The following is a 13,929-nucleotide window of genomic DNA, read 5'->3' as shown; positions in this document are numbered from 1 at the left end:
TTTTGATATCAAAGGAGAGAGGAATATTACAACTTTATAGGGAGTCATTTCTAGCAGACAAAAATACGAACAGGAAAGAAAACCTACTTGAAAACTCTTGAGAGAAGCAAGCACTTTAGTGGTGGCATTAAATGCCAATCCTTACATAAGATGAAATTTAACTGCCAGCATCCAATAGCTTTTAGGTACCTAATTTTTAGCCTCCATGCTCCACACGACACCTGTGAATTACTATTGGGAACTGAGACCCCCTCAGGGCCCATCAGATCCCTGCTGGTAAAGCTCTGATGAAGGCCATCAGCAAAGGACACCTTTTCCACAATTGGTCCCCATGTCCATCCCACCCCAGGGGTGCTGCTGGGTGCCCCACACGGGGGTGCTGGCACAAAAAGGGAACTGCTGTTCTTCAGGTGTGGGGTTCACCAATGTCTCGAGGCCACTCCAAACCACCTCAACACTGGAGGCAGGGCTATGCAAAAATAAAACTTGTTTGTAGCATTGTAAATGCAAGGTAACTACAGCTCATTTTAAAACAAAGGAAGAAAACCCCAGGTCTGAGTCTGTCTGGACTCCTCCTTTCTGAAGGAGAAGCAGTTCAGGCATGTATACTCAAAGAAACTGCCAGCCTCTGGTACCTGCTGGGCAACACAGAAATTGCAGAATAGCAGGTAATTTCCATCAACCGAAAAAAATATTTGATACTAATGCATGGTTTGCTAAAAGGAGGGCTAAATCCTCCTGTTCATCATGGACCAGTTGTAGGTCTGGTCTGAAATTGTTGCCAGATGAAAAACTATTTGCTCAGCTGGTGGGAAAATGCAGTTGTTATCCTGCAGAAACACTGGCCCATGGAACCCCACAAAGCTTATTCTGTAGGATCATTAAATATTAACAAGGAAGAGACACAAAATCACGATCCAACCTGTGTGTGCCAACTCTGTATTTGGGAGGTAACACCAGTTCTTCCAGTGGCAGCTCTGGGGTGTACCAGAGGGACCCCTGGGACAGAAGAATGTGTGTGCAAAGGGCAGGGAACTTGTGTTAATGGGTCAGAGACAGGATTATCATACAAATGTTTGCTCTGGGGAAATCAATGAACATGTGTGTAAAATACAGGATACAAGCAGGAGCTTTTCTGTACTCAGGATGCACAATTTTGGTGGAGTTATCCCTTTGCTCATCCAGCATTGTAACAAAGAATGTCTGCTTCATAATGCTGCAGTGGTTTGAAGGAGTTTTTGGCTGATTTTGGCAATAAAATGAGAGGTGACAGCAAACAGTCACTTTCATATAAACTGCACAGGAGGGAGGAGGATGAAGAAAAGACCCCAGACCTGAGAGGGACTGGGAGGTACGATGGAGACAGTGTTCATCCATGCACACCTAGATACACGACAAAAACAGGAGAACAGGAGTTCCTGGCTTGCTTTGGTGACCAGCTGAGACATGGTATTATCAGCCCAGCCTCACGAGTGCCACCAGCTATCAGCTGAAATCTCTTTTCCCAGCATTTGCAGGAAAATGGTTGTTCTGCCACGGAGCTCTCATTCTTTGAAAATCTGTTTTCTCGTTCTTGTTGAAATGGAGCTATTTCAGCATCAAAAATGAATGGGCAGAATGAAGAATTCTGGTGGCAGTGTGGTTTGCAGCTTTCCCATTGGGCTCCAGCCCCTCCCTGGGACAGGCCCTTGCTGCACCCAGGCGTGGCTGAACCAAAGGCAGGCAAAGATATTTTACCATACCTTTCTAGTGTGGGAAGTAATAATATTGTTATATTTATGTTATAGATTTCATCCCATAAACCTTCAACACAACAAGAAATCCCAGCTGCACAGAATGATCTGTGCTACTCAAGGGCATTTTTGGGTGAAATGCAGCTATATTTTCATACACAGATGGGTAACTCCCAATTGAAATGGACAGTGCTGCAGCCCCAAGTAGAATATTTTGCTCTAAATAGGAGCTTTGCCAATACAGGGAGGGCTACTCCAGTGAGACTTCCTATCACAGGATTTTCACTGTTGTCAGCATCTGCCCAAACTACTGCCAAAACCTTCTTTGAATTGAGCAGCCCACAAATGTTTGCCAGTATTCAGCAAACAAGATTAATTCAGCAGTTTTATTTGCATATTTAATTAGAACTTTGATGATGCCCTGGTGATTTGTGCCTTAAAATAACTGTTGGTTTTGGCCATCTGTGCTGCCCATCTGACCCTCACTCTGAAGGAGTTTCTCCTCTTCTTTCTCCCCACCAGTTCCAGTCCCTCTCAGCCCTCAGTACCCGCACTGCCCTGCTGCCACTCCAGTCCATGGCCCTTGATGCCATTATTCTGTTTGGGAGCAGGCACTGGCAGCAGCTCCTCATGCCCTGCAGCACCGTGTTTCCTCTCAGACAGCTTTCCCAGGGAGCACAGCCCCACACCTGCACCATATGTTAATGGCAAGAGATAAATCTTGTATATGATCTATCAAAGTAAAATCAATGCATTCCATGAGCATCTCAGTGCTGCCTATCCAAACTGGTGTGCTCTGCCAAATATGCACTGTATGAAACAAAAGCTCCCAAATAGTGAAGATACTTGAGGCATTTACCAAAAATAACACATTTTTTTGAACCTTGCTGATTCAAACCAACTTAGCATTCCACCTCGTAGTTTAAATAAAACAATATAAGTTCTCTGATGACATTTTAATTATCTTCAAAATGGATTAAAAAAGCCACATAGTTAGGGTCAATTTGCAAGGGCAATAAAAGTAGGTAAAAAACTCATTTTAAGTCTTGTAATGATAGCAAAATTTTCCCAGCACACTGACATAGACACAATACTGAACAAAAATCCAGTAAAAGGCATACAGAGTTGAGTGGTTCTAGGGCTGCTTCTGATAAATAAATGCCACATCATTTGTTCATTCAAGGCTCAGATAGGTTCTGAATATCATAAATATACAGACTTTTTTTACCTGGTACAGATTTACTGGGAAAGAATATAGGTAAGCCACTGAAGTGCAGGCCCTCTCCAGTGACAACATAGTGTTCCTCTCCCTCCTCTTCATCACAACACAGCTACACTCTGTAAGTTAGCTCAGTATAAGGCAGAATGGTATCTATGCACTTTTACTTTGTGGTTATGATTTTTAGATTCATAATTTACTTTTCCAGTAAATGCACTCAACGTGATCTGTCTCTGCTCTTAAGTACAAAACTAGTTTAAACTCTAACAAGTTACAGATCCTTATGAATCAGGCTGGGCCAAAGGCTTAATTTCAGGTAAAGGCACTTGAACTGAGGTGTTCACATGCACTCTGTGTCTTTAGGGTCTGGCTGTAACCCCCAGTCAGTGCAGTCAGAGACCATCCAAATATGACAGGTCTGTCAGAGTGGCCCCTCTGCTGTACCCAGCAACATTTTAGGTGTCCCTGAGCCTCCAGCTGAAGGTACAAAAAGATCCTCCCTGAATGCCCCACACCTGCCAGGTGTGTGCAGAGGCTGTGGATCCTGCAGGGCATCCCAGACAGCAGCAGACAGCTGTGCTGACACAGCCAAATCCCCCCTTTGGCGCCTGTTTCAAGGTGAGCCCATCTGCTTTACAGATCTGCTCTCTCTAATGGGAGCTGAGACTCTTGATTCCCAAGCAGACACTTTTTGTGACATCTGTGGTGTTCCCTGGGGTCAGTCCCTTGAGTCAGCATGGAGAGAGGTCCTGATGCATCCCTGAGAAGCAGAACAGCGTCAGCAAAACCCAGAACTTCTTTGTTCAGACTCCCAGATGAACTGCCTGAAAACCAGAGTAATGCTTTTTCTTGAAGTTCGAAACGTGTTTTTGCAGGCTCATTTTCCAAACAGGTTGAAACAGATGACAATATCCCCCTTGGCTACTGCCCTCAAAAATGAGATCACCCTCAGAGACATGGCACTGCCATTCTCAGAACAAGTTCTGATTAAAGGGTGAGAGCGTGAGCCACAGAACAAAACAGGTTTTCCAGCACACAGCCGTAGGCAACTACAACTATTTGAGGCTTCACTTACAGCAGAATGGAGAGGGAAACTTTTGTGAGCTGTTAGTATATCCAGTAGTGATAATTGAGGCTGATTAATGCTCACCAGTCACAGGCAAAAAGAAGAGGCAGTTTTGCAAGGCTGCCACGTCCAGGAGGCACAAACATCTCACACAACAGCTGGGGCCCGGCACGGCAAAACTCTTTGCAACACCTCAAGCAAATGGTAGAGTATCTTCTGAAAAAGTGTTTTGTACACTGCAAGCTGGATAATTAGACAACCACGTACTTGTAAATTAATTTTTAATAGGTGTAGCTTATTAGCAAAATGCTTCACAGCCAAATTCTGCTTTCCAAACACAGATCAGCTTCTCCTGTTCTCTTTACCTGCAATTTCTCCTTCTGCATTACCTAGAAAATAAATCATAATGGACCCCTTTCTTTCTTGTGTATTCACCCTGGAATGCAGTGCAGTGCACCTGTTTCTAATCTTGCATTTTATTTTCTGGCATTAGGAAATTCAGTGTTCCGTATTCCTTACTTACAGAATTATTCTTGAGCAGGCCAAAAAAATGTTATTTCCTTCCCATATTAGTCCATTTGGGAAGGAAATCCTGCACCTGAACGTGTGCATGTGTGAACCCAAGGGCTTCTGGTGCCTCAAAAACACAAAATATCAGTTACTTCTGCATTTCTGTTGTGGTTGAAGGGGCAGAACTCAGAGTCCCCTTGGATACATACCTTGAGAAAACCAGGTGAACTGTTTCTGCCCAAAATTCTCTGTGATAGCACAGCAGGCTAGAAAATCATAGTTAAACATTTCTCTCTGCACCTGAGCTAATTCTTTACTGAAGTATGGCTTAGAATTCTCTTCTCACGAGACTCAGAGCAGTATTCCACAGAATTAACGCTCCATTTCCTATGCAATATGCTAAAAAATAACAGTATTTCAAATAGAAAAAAAGTCACAATTTTTCCTTGGATTTATAGCATTTACAGTACCTGCTGCATGAAGGAACACTGTAAATAGAATTTATAGTACTACACTGAACAAAATGACCAGAGTCCACCTGCCCTGGAGTTTTCTTTCCAGGCTTCCCATCTTTCCCTACTCTGGTGCAGTTTATATGTAGGATTGAAATATTTTCATATAGATAGAACAGATAAGTAAATCTCCTCTATCCCTGTGCATTCTCTACAGGGAACAGTTACTGCTATTTTAGCTGCCATAGCAGGTCCATAAAACTCCTGCAGCAGCCCAGACATTGTCATTACACACAGGTCAGCTCTGGAAAGCAGATCTGGCAAAGCTTTGCCTTTCACCCTGATTGGGGACACACAGATTTGACTCTCACAGCAGCACACACTTTGGACCTCTGCTGATCAGCCCATAGGACTGTTTCCAAGAGGCACTTCTGTACCATCACAGTGTGATCTCCTCAGTTCTTACAGGGTGCTTGGAGTGGCTACCCAGGCTGTCTGCCCACAATAACACCCCATGGAGGTTGATGGGAAATCAAGGTTTGACTCTGTCTAGTTATTGCAATATTGTGTTTGGCTCTTGAGGCTCAGAGGCTTTTCTGGATCAGTATGTTTCCGTGTGCCAAAAGGAAGATACCCATACACCTAAATCCCTGCCCATGCAGGCTTGGCTGTGTCAACTACAGGAAACATTTAGTTAAAAAGACAGAATAAAAAAAATCTTAAGAAAACCCAAGCAGCAAACTACTGTAACTGGAGACAGTGAATCCCTTGCTGAGATGCACAAATAGTAGTCAGGTGTGTGACCCTGCTCAGTACCTGCTCCCAAAGCCCAGAAGGCGTGTGCTGTGTCCTGCCCCTCCCACAGGTATTCCTGCTGCAATTCCACCCCAGAGGCAATGTCCCTTTCCTCTCCCTCCCTACCGCTCTGTGTGTTTTAGTCAATCACAGGGCTCCCTGAGTCATGAGCCTGGTGCACTCTCTGCCCTCTCTCCACTGCACTTTGCTATGGAAATCCCAGTATTTGTGTTTTCTTGTGTATTTAGCAATATATCTTAGCTGCTTTAATTGAAACTAAAAAGCATCACAGCTCAAGCATGGAAACGTTGGAATGCTTAATTTGAAGTCAGCAATTACCAAGCCTTCTATCTCAGCTGCTATTTGGGGGCTTTGTCTTTAAAAATGTGTGTTTTGGCAAAACCCATCACAGCACAGCACAAAAGCAAGAGCTGTATGGGTAATCTTATTCAAAGAACATTACCTATAGATTATAACCACATATTCAAAGCCATCCCACTGAGACTGCACAGACTTACAGCACTGCTGGAGAACAGAGAAGGTGCAGATTTCCCACTGCTTCAGTGAGCAGGCTCAATGTTTAAGTAAGTGAGTTGAACAACTGCATTTTCATCCTTCTGAATGAATTTTTCATCCATCTGACTAAACTTCAAGCTGTATTCAGAATTATTGTACGTATATAAATACACGAATACAGACGATGAAGAGCTGGCAGCCAGAGAACATGAGCAATTTAGTGCAAGGGCACGGTGCCAATTTGACAGCTTCACTAATTTAAAATGTATTTCAGGAATTAGTGTTTAGTCCCACAAGACCAGGAGTCAGACAGAAATCTTCTGCTGGGACCACAGTCCTGTGCTTTGACATGAAGAGCTTAAATATCTTTTCTGTGTTGTCTTCTCCTTAATAAAAACCAAAAAGTTAGCACTCAGCCTTTCAGAGCCGCAGGGAAATGCTGAGCAGAGCTCAGAGTGCTTTCAGGGCATGCTTAGCATGCAGATCCTGGGGACAAGAGCTGAGACATGCTTGTTGGAGGGAGCAGGCCAGGCAAAGAAGGGAAAAGAGAATTTTAGACCTGTCTAGTGACAGAGAAAGAATAATTACTCTTCCAGAGGCCTTGTTGCCTCAATTGTCATTGGAACATTGAAGGATTAGCTCTCCTCTGCTCCCTTCTCAGTGCAAGCCATCAAGCCACAAACAGGAGTTTGTTATGGGGGGATGAATGCAGCTCCTCAGCCCAACCAGCAGTAAAACAAAGCGTGCAAACAAACAAAGTGGTAAATGCTGTTTGAAGTGCAGTGTCCAGGATTCAAGCAAGATCTGTTCTGGTTTACAGCTGGTTTACAAACATGCTGGCACACAGAAGCACCGTTGACTGCAAAGAAACTTGTTTCAATTGCTTCAGAGAAAAACATTTCAGGAGAAGAGGAAAATGCAGAAACAGTCAGCTGAGGAGTTTGGACTTTCAGACTAATTGACCCTGGAAGTCACACTAAGAAGCACCAATGTGGATTTTTTTAATTTTTTTTTTTAATATATATATTTTTTAGTTAACAGGAACACAAACTCTAAAGTAATATCCCTGCCCCTACTACTATTCAAAGGATGAGGCTAACATAGCATCATTGTTTAGGAATAGTACTCCCCAATTCAGTGTCCCACCAAGACTCTCCAAACCACACTCTCACTCATTCACCCCCCCACCAACCCAAGAGTGGCCAGAGAGGAGAAATAGAGACAAAAAGGGCAAAGATCGTGGGTTGAGAACAATTTACTGTAAAGAGCAATGAGGTAAGAAAATGAACAGGAACAGCAACAACAGCAGGACACACAGCTGTAGTGTAGCACTTCATTGATGTTTTTGAATCTAGAAACATCATCTAATCAAAGATGCTAAAAGAAACAATGAGTCACTTTGCACACCCAAATATCCATTTGACAGGAGCCAGAAAGCAACTGGCAAGATAGGAATTGCACTCTAGGGACGTGGGAGAGCACCTGGTACTCTCTCTAAGTCTCATTTGCAGACCCTGTTTCTCCAAAGATGTGTTGGTCCCTGCAAGCCATGAGGCTACCCCACATTGGAGGGCCTGGGGCCACCAAGCTCTGCAGCCAAAGCAGGTGAGTCCTGCTGGGACAGTGCTGCAGTTCAGCATCCATTTGTCACGTCCTCAGTGGAGAGGATTTTTTCTTTACACTGCTGTGCTGAGGAATTTTTGTTGCTCAGCATAAGGGCCTTAGGGCCAGGGTTTCAGGGTTTGATCGATATGGGAAAAACAGGTGAGAGAACAGAAAACGCAGTGGAGCATATGGATCAAGATGTCCTGGCCTTGGTGGGATACAGGCCGTGGGACCACAGACATGAGAAGAACTGGGAAAGTGCAGCTTATGCATTTATCAAGGGTTTATGTTGTTTTGCTCTTATTGCCAGAATAAGAGAATTCCCAAAGCAGGAATCCAGCTCCCTTCTTCCTGGGATTACGGGCATGAGATGTCTTAGCATTTCAGCAGAGATGTTCAAGGCTCCCTGTATGTGTTATTCAGCAGCAAAATGCTTCTTTATTCCCAGGCTTCAGAGGTAGCATAACTGATTGCGTCACCACTGCCTATTTACACACAGAAGAATAATTGCATTGCAATTCAGCCATCGGGGCTGTAACTCACAGGAGGGCTCCTGGCTTACCCCATAAATTGCAGTAATAGTGGTTGCATTGTTTACTCTTGCTGGGAAAAGCTTCAGGGATGCAGAACAAGCCCTGCATGCTCACCCAGCCCAGAGGCTGCTTGTGCAAAGCCCTGAATTGCTGGCAGTAAATGCTACACCTGCCAGGCACTTGCATGTGACCAAAAATAGCTTTAAAATCACTTAAAGTGTGCACACAAGTCATTATCCTGTATCTAGTCACTGCTGCTGCTTGAAAAAGAAAGCTATTACTACACAGGTAAAAATATTTAAGTTGGTAAATACCATTGAAGTTAGAGATTGCAATCAGAGATGGTGGCCTACCCTGCTGAAGGTGTTCAAAGTGCACTCCACTAGCCCAAAGCCAGCTCTGGATTCCCATTTATAGACTTTTAATCACTTCTTTGTATGCCCTATCCAAAAGAAAAATGGAGGGTGGCTCTGTCAAGAATACCCCATCAACATTTTTTTAATTGGTTGTGTTTTTCATATTTGAGGTGTAGACCCAAGATGTGTGCAACATACACGTGGATGTCTTTGGGGGATATTCCCCTCTTGTGATTTTACCTCCTCCTTGTGAAATACTGTGGACATCTCATGTATCCTGTACTCTAGAACTCATCAGAAGAGTTCTTAAACTCACCAATATTTCACACAACAACACCTAAGGAGATATTACACTTTTTGGGCCTTGATGCTGTATCTGGTTGGGCTTTTGACACATGACAAGCTGGCACTGTCCTTACCCCTGCATGCTCTCCTCTGGGTGAGCAGCACAGCGCATGCCTGGCCACACAAAACAGCCTTCCACATGTCACAGAATCGTGGAATCACAGAATATGCTGAGTTGGAAGGGAACCATAAGGATCCCTGAGTCAAACTGCTGCACAGCACCATCCCCAAGAGTCACATAGATGTGACTGAGAGCATTGTCCAAATGCTTCTTGATCTCTGTCAGGCTTGGTGTTGTGACCACTTCCCTGGGGAGCCTGTTCCAGTGCCTGATCACCCTCTGGGGGAAGAACCTTTTTCTGATATCCAACCTAAACCTCCCCTGACACAGCTGCAGGCAGTCCCTCAGCTCCTGTCACTGTCATCACAGAGCAGAGATTGGTTCCTGCCCCTCTTCTTCCCCTCAAAAGGAAGTTGTAGATTGCAATGAGTCTCCCCTCAGTCTCCTCTTCTTCAGGCTGAACAGACCAAGTGTACCCAGCTACTCCTCATACAGCTTCATCCTTCCATCCTCCCCCTTTGGATGCTCTCTAACAGCTTAATATGTCTCAAGATGATTTTTTTCCTTTTCTTTTATATACCTTTTATTTATCCTCAGTATTCTTAGCATGCATACTTGTAATTCCTTAAGTCTGATAACTTAGCATAGCCCTAATGTTCTGTTAGGTCAGGAGACCAAACATCTTTGAGGCCTCACAGCTGGAAGCTGGAAAACCCTACAGTATCTTGAGAAACCAAGGTCTACTTTAGAATACATCCTTTAAACTAAGATTCAGCCTATCCAGGGAAATTCCTTGGGATGGGGAAATATCACACTATTCATTCAAGCCTCTCATTGGGGCACCTTTATTAGATATGCTAATTTGTAAGGTCTATAAAATTGTAGACGCTATCTATCGTGTGTGTGTTTCGGTGCATTCCACCTTGGCAAAGAGGTGCACCATAAGGATCCTTATCAAATACCAAAGCAAAAACCCTTTAGTCCTTACCTGTGTCTGGCTCTTAATTTTTAGAACCAAGGAAAAGGCATCAATATTATGGTGCTCAAACCTTTGCTCAGGATTCAAGTGAGGCTGCCCCAGCCCAGAACAGAGCGAACAATCCCCCAGGTCACAGATGTTCCTCCTGGCTCCAGGGCACTGATCACTTGTCTTCACTTACCCTTTCAGCTAGCTGGCTCTTTCTCCTTGGTGAGATAAATTGCCTCAGGTAAAGCACACAGCCTTTCATCGAAGGGGAGATGAGGCAGGAGAAGGTGGCAAGCAAAATGTTTGTACAGCCACACAGGGCAAGCTCAGATGTTTTGTATGGGAGTCTGTACAAATGCATTTTCTCAGGTTTAGGTAAGTCCTTGCACGTATCCTCCCCATGGAACAAAAGAATAATACAAAACCATCCTAACCTGGGCTGGATAGAGTTTAAAATTATAGACATTTTTGCTTAAGTCACTTATCTAAGAAAGTAACTCAACAGATGCAATGTGACTGAACCATACTTGTGCCTAGACACTCAACAGGCAGGCAAGGCTTTCCCAGTTCACCCAGTGTCTTTCAAATTTTGAGACTGGAACAGTGTCTCCTGCAGCACACGGCTGGGTACTCAGCTGTTGACCACCCCTTCTCTGCTGCTGGTAAAGCAGGGCTGGGGTACCTGCTGGCTCTCTCACTCTGAGCTTTTGGAGGGGGACGGCTGGAGCTGGTGCTTGGAAAGGGAATTTGTTGCTGCCACTGGGGCCCAGCCAGAGCTGTTTCTTCTGCCATGGGATGAGCCTTTGCTTGTGGGAGCAGCCACTGAACTGGGACCTTGTTGGCACCCACCTCACTGAGAGAGGGACCTGTCCCCATTTGCTCGGGTGCCCAGGATCTTGGGCTCACCCCTCTCTGCCCTGCTGGGAGCTGGGCTGCCGCTGTCCCACCCCTGCTGATGCTTATAGCAGAAGTTAAACTTTGATGCACATGAAAGCCAAGTACACTCAAAAAGGCTGTCTGGAATATGGCAAGAAAAGAACTATTTAAAGAGGTACATAACAAATTTCATCTGATACAGTCTCAATACTTTTTTACATTCATACTATAATAAACAGCCATCCATTCTTTTTAACCAACTACTGTGATTTTGTCACAAGCGCATTTTCCAAATAGGCAGTTAGTTGCAAGTGGTTATCAGTAAGAAAACCATTGCAAAAACCCTCTTCTCATTCTAGGCAAATAAAGGTGATATTTTCTACATTGGTACATTCACTAGGTAGAATCAAATTTTTGACAGGGGATTAGGAGAAACAAAAGCCTTCCTGTAATATTGTGTCAAAAGACTTATTGTGATTTAGAAGAAAGGTTTACATGTCACCGCGTCTTATGGCATATTATTGTCTCTTCCTTTTGGTGAAATGCAACTGTGGAATGTAATTATTGCATTCATAATGTACCTGGTCCTGTAATCGTCTTTTTACCTTGAAATATATTTGGTGTGCTAAAATGTCCCATTGTAATAATGACCCATTACAGAAATAAAGTTGTCAGGCCAGGTACACGATTGACCACTTTGTATTATTGTACATGTCCTTTTCATATCATGTAAGTCTGACTTTATTACTGTTGTGCATCATGTTTATGGGGACACCATAAAATTTGAGGCAGTCACAGCATATTTACCTTCTCTCATTCATCAGTGGGAGCTGTTTTTCCTTCCTCTTCCAATGTAATTTGTTGAACAAGAAGTCCTTTTATTATTGTTTTAATGTTATTTGAACAGAGATAAGGTTCTGTAAAAAAGACAGACATAACATTTATGAAGTACATTTTTGGACTCTGTGCCAACTAAGGGGTATCGGGGCTGGTTGACTAGAGAAGGTGTGGATGCCCTCTCCCTGGAAGCTGTTCTTCTGCTGTTTTGGGCAGGAAAAGATAAGTCTTCCACAACCTCTGTAAGTGTGCTCACCACTGAATGGAAGGGTAAAGCACCTGCTGCTTCCACTTCAGCCAAAGTACTGAGCCAAGTTTTAACACAGATTTTCAAATAGTTTTGTGATAATAAAACCCGTGTTTGTGGAAAACTACTTTTCACTGCAAAAGGTTCACATGGGTCTAATTTATAGGACATGAGGCCATGCAGAGAAGCCCACAGGCAACAGAAGGCTTTGGTATTGAAGGGCAGGAAATCAAAAGTTAGGGTTGGTAATGAAAATGCCATCTCTGTTTGGTGGTGTTTTATTAGAGCCTGGCAAGTCAGTAAATTAATTATTTGTTAGAGACTATATTGCTTTATATCACTTTACAGTCATCAAGTTAGGGAACAGTTTAGTTTTGAGCTCTGTGGCTGATCTCTATTTTTGTTTTCAGTCCACATGATTGTCTTGGTTTGAAAGACAGCTGTCTGCTAGGGAAGGGAGGACCCTCTGTTGGAATGAAAAAAAATGTAAACTCCCTCCCTCCCAATTATTATAAATTTTAAATTAAGGGGCTCTCAGGCAAGAGTATGAGAATAGGAACAACAGTCCTTTACTGGTATGTACATGTATAACAAGGCGAACAAACCACAGCAGTGGCAGCAACACCGAACAGAACGGGGACCCAGTGCCAGCCTCCCCTCGGCTGTGGCGCTTTCCCTTGGGTGCAGTTCCGCTCACGGCCGGCAGGGGCGCTGCTGGCTCCTGGCCGGGCAGGGGGGTGCGGTGATTCCCCCGCGGCTGCAGGGGGCGCTGTGGGGCGGGCTCAGGGAGCACACGGCAATGGCTGCTCGGCAGAGGTGGAAGGGGATGGAGGAGAGGATTGCTTCACAAACCCCAGGGACAGCCGACCCTGGTGCATCTGGACTCTGAAGAGATTGGAATGAGTAGAAATCCCAGGCTGGCGGATGAGAAACTCCAGAGCTGTGGCTGGAACCGCAGGACACCTTGGCATCCAGGGGGTGCGGGACAGCAAAAACTCAAACTACCTGTTATGGGCTTGTTATAGATGAGTAATGGGATGACTGGCTCTCACAATTAAGGGATAAATATTGTGGGTATGTTAAGAGAATATTTATTGATGTATGGTTACGTTATTGTGGTTTGTTGTTTAGATGTCCTCTGTTCTCCCCACAGTCCCCTTTCCCCCATATTGTTGCCACTGGACGTGCCAGCCTGGGTTGTCCAGGACATGTGGAAGGAAGGCTGTACATGTGCCCTCACACGGGGCACTTGGGAATGGGGAACGCCTGTTACCAGGGGCGTGGCATACCAACACCTCACCTCCAATCAAGTCGCAAAGGAAGCAGTCTCCACCAATGGACAGCGAGGAAGAGTTGATTGGCAGACTGTGGGAGGGGCCAGGGTTACCTGATGTAACCCCCAGGGGCACAAAAGGCGGAGCAGCCATTTTGTGAGTGAGCATACAGCGGTTTAGTTCCATGCTCCCAGCGCTGCTCGTTTTCCTTAAATCCTTTGTTGAATTTTTTAAGGTTTAATAAATCTTTGAAATTTTAAAAGTGAGCGTCATTTCTCATGGGCTGCAAGGCCATATAATCTGCAATGCTCCCAATTTTTAAGGTCTGTGAAAGATGTTTCTGACTCTGTAAGCTGTAAAAGCAACACGTGGAGCTAAATACAGTGATAACAACATTACGGCCTCAATGTCCACAAACACCTGGTAGCAAGTCCTGTTTTCCCTAAGGAAAGCAAGCAGCTGGATGTAAACTGTAATACCATTAGTCTCTGCAATAAATATTTCAAGGCTCCACATCCTACATGCAGCTGAAGCCAG

General features: G+C 44.3%; 1 long non-coding RNA gene across 1 annotated transcript in view; it reads right to left on the bottom strand.

Moving 5' to 3' along the window:
• Positions 1 to 13,929, bottom strand: part of LOC134555134 (uncharacterized) — a 269,397-nt gene that overhangs the window by 114,249 nt on the left and 141,219 nt on the right. The window contains exon 4 of the long non-coding RNA XR_010081373.1: positions 11,842 to 11,951. This is a non-coding gene — a long non-coding RNA (uncharacterized LOC134555134). The remainder of the gene's footprint in view (positions 1 to 11,841; positions 11,952 to 13,929) is intronic.

The sequence above is a fragment of the Prinia subflava genome, chromosome 9 (assembly GCF_021018805.1).
Source record: "Prinia subflava isolate CZ2003 ecotype Zambia chromosome 9, Cam_Psub_1.2, whole genome shotgun sequence".
In the NCBI taxonomy this organism is placed as follows: domain Eukaryota; kingdom Metazoa; phylum Chordata; class Aves; order Passeriformes; family Cisticolidae; genus Prinia; species Prinia subflava.
This window is presented reverse-complemented; position numbering and strand designations above follow the sequence as displayed.